Raw genomic sequence first — 2,375 nt, 5'->3', positions numbered from 1 at the left:
TATTTCATAATCATAAACTTAATTCTGCAATCCAGCTAGATGTGGAAGGGAAATATGGAACCCAAAGAACTGCAGCGAGAGCACAAAGACCATAAGACACTGTGAGCAAATGGGGAGCAGGGGTGCTCTCCTGAGCTATAGAAGGAATGGCCAGGAGATGAAGATAAAACACAAGTCAAATTTACTGGAGTTGTCCACAGTCAGCAGTGGTGATCTTCTTGCTGGTCTTGCCATTCCTGGACCCAAAACACTCCATGGCCTCCACAATCTTCATGCCTCCTTTCACCTTGCCAAAGACCACATGCTTGCCATCCAACCACTCAGTCTTGGCAGTGCAGATGACAAACTGGGAACCATTTGTGTTGGGTCCAGCATCTGCCCTGGACAAGATGCCAGGGCCTCTATGCTTCATGATGGAGTTCTCATCATCAAATTTCTCCCTGTAGACAGACTTGCCACCAGTGCCATTATGGTTTGTGAAGTCACCACCCTGACACACAAACCCTGGAATAATTCTATGAACACAAGAACCCTTATAACCAAAGCCTTTCTCTCCAGTGCTCAGAGCATGAAAGTTTTCTGCTATCATTGAAACTTCATCTGCAAACAGCTCAAAGGAGACACAGTCCAAAGGCTTACTATCCATGGCAATGTTGAAGAACATGGTGGGGTTGACTATGGCTGGTAACAGAGGGCTCCAGGCAGCAGTGGTGTCTGGAGAAGCCAGTATCCTTTACTTACCTCTGCTTCCACTGTCTCCTTTCCTCAGTGTAACTTTGGGCCTTGGCAGGGTTAAGACCTACTCCTGCATGGGCCAGTGACCCTCTGCCTTCAAATTCTAAAAGCTTCCCAGAGCAATAATGGGTCATACTATAATTGCCCAATGGCTTCATCTTGTCTGTTGCCTAGAAAAGCCAATGCACGGAGAACAGCAGGTTTTTGCAACAGAGAAATAGTTTAATCATCACAGGGCTAGTCAAGCAGAAGGACAAGAGTTTGTTATTATTCAAACCAGCCTCCCCCAAAATTTGGAGACTAGGGTTTTTTTTGGTTTTGTTTTTGTTTTTGTTTTGAGACAGAGTTTTCCTCTTGTTGCCCAGGCTGGAGTGCAATGGTGCAATCTCGGCTGACTGCAACCTCCGCCTCCTGGGTTCAAGTGATTCTCCTGTCTCAGCCTCCCAAGTAGCTGGGACTACAGGCATGCACCACCACACCCAGCTAATTTTTTGTGTTTAGTAGAGATGGGGTTTCACCATGTTGGTCAGGCTGGTCTCGAACTCATGACCTCAGGTGATCCGCCCGTCTCAGCCCCCCAAAGTGCTGGGATTACAGGCATAAGCCACCACACCCAGCCGTGGAGACTAGGGTTTCTAAGGATAATTTGGTGGGCAGGAAGCTAGGGAATGAGGAATGCAGATTGGTTGGGTCAGGGATAAACTCATAAGGGATTGAAGCTGTCTCTTGCTGTCTTTAGTTCCTGGGCAGGATCACAAAAGTAGTTGAGCCAGTTTACCAGTCTGTGGGGTACCAACTGTTTCATCAGAATGCAGGATCTGAAAATACCTTGAACACCAATCTTAGGTTTTATAATAGTGGTGTTATCTATAGGAGCATTTAGGGAGGTTAGAAATCTTGCGGCCTCTGGCTGCATGACCCCTAAAAATGCATAATTTTTAATCTTGTGGCTAATTTGTTAGTTTTCCAAAGGCAGTTTCACTCCCCAAGCAAGGAGGGGATAGTTTTGGGAAGGACTATTATCATCCTTGCTTTAATGTGAAACTACAAACTAAATTCCTCCCAGAGTTAGCCTGGCTTATATCCAGGAATGAACAAGGACAGGTTGGAGGTTAGACGCAAGATCGAATCAGTTAGGTCAGATTTCTTTTACTGTCATAATTTTCCTATGTCAGATTTCTCTCACTGTCATAATTTTTGCACAGTTTCATTATCCCTAAGGGGCCAACACTCTGTGGGCCAGTAGCTCTGTATCCAAACATATACGCACCATTTTGGGGACTTTCAGTGTGGGCTATGCACATATGAGAGGACTGGCCTGGGTGAGACTGGGGAGACCTCTGACCTGAGAATGAAACTGGTCTCAGTAAGTGGAAGATGCATTATGTTAAGATTCTCTCCCAATCATTCAAGTATCCATTCAACAAATACAGGACAGGTGCAGTGGCTCACACCTGTAATCCCAGCACTTTGGAAGGCCAAGGCAAGGGGGACCACCTGAGGTCAGGAATTCCCGACAAGCCTGGCCAACATGGTGAAACTTTGTCTCTACTAAAAATACAAAACATTAGCCAGGTATGGTGGTGCACAGCTATAATCCCAGAAGCCTGGGAGGCCGAGCCACGAGAATCACTTGAACC

The 2,375-nt window shown here is 46.1% G+C and overlaps 1 pseudogene; it reads right to left on the bottom strand.

Moving 5' to 3' along the window:
* Positions 1-181: 181 nt before the first annotated feature.
* Positions 182-664, bottom strand: LOC105534021 (annotated as a pseudogene).
* Positions 665-2,375: the final 1,711 nt, after the last annotated feature.

This window comes from Mandrillus leucophaeus, unplaced genomic scaffold, assembly GCF_000951045.1.
Source record: "Mandrillus leucophaeus isolate KB7577 unplaced genomic scaffold, Mleu.le_1.0 Scaffold13, whole genome shotgun sequence".
NCBI classification, from domain to species: Eukaryota; Metazoa; Chordata; class Mammalia; order Primates; family Cercopithecidae; genus Mandrillus; species Mandrillus leucophaeus.
Note: the sequence above shows the minus strand (reverse complement) of the source record. Positions and strands in the feature narration are given on the sequence as shown.